Below are 887 nucleotides of genomic sequence, written 5' to 3'. Positions count from 1 at the left end.
TATATATATATATATATATATATATATATATATTTATTCTCAAAAATATATTTGTATTATAGTGAATTTTTAATTCGAATCCTTTTAGGATATGATTAAGAATTTTTTTTAGACATTTAGCCATTAAATTATAAATCAGATCTGATAATTTCTTAATATAAATTCAAAATAAATATTTAATTTTCTCTCTTCTCCTTGCTTTCCTCTCAATATTTTATATAGTTTCATAACAAGTTATCAACACAATTGTTCTATCCTTAAAGAATTATAATAGAAGACGAAAAAGTGCAAAAAGATCTTCATAAGTTATGCAATAAGGTTTTCATACCTTTTTGATAAGGTATGATTTATCTTTACTTGGTTATAATCTGGAGTGAGATTTAAAGAGATCTATCGACTTTTTGTAAGTTTTATTTTAATCAATTGAGAAGAGAATTCTTTAATTTATTTTAATAATTAAATAAGCACAATTTATTGAAGGATATATTTTTAACCTTTATATGAGATATGTGATCTATTAGGCTATACCTATTAACTATAAATGTTGATTACAAAAATCAGTAATCTCAATTTTGCGTGTAATTATAATGTATGATCATATTAATGATCATCAAAAGTGATAATATTACAATTGTATCGAAGGTTTGAGGTTGAGCTTCATTTTGGATACAACGATGGATTTAAGTTCTATCGTACCAAAAGGATAAGACGATGGATTCATGTCCAATCACACTAAGAGGGTAAGACATCAGGAGTCTTGGTGCACCGACATGAAAGATGTTGGGTTCAAGTTCTTAATTTATTGATTTATGGCATAAGACGTTGGGTTTAAATCTCAATGCACCATATTGATGATATAATGATGACTAAGGTAAAATAATGAATAT

The sequence above is a fragment of the Solanum pennellii genome, chromosome 4, assembly GCF_001406875.1.
Source record: "Solanum pennellii chromosome 4, SPENNV200".
Classification (NCBI taxonomy): domain Eukaryota; kingdom Viridiplantae; phylum Streptophyta; class Magnoliopsida; order Solanales; family Solanaceae; genus Solanum; species Solanum pennellii.
The sequence above is the reverse complement of the archived record's forward strand: the minus strand, read 5'-3'. Positions refer to the sequence as shown.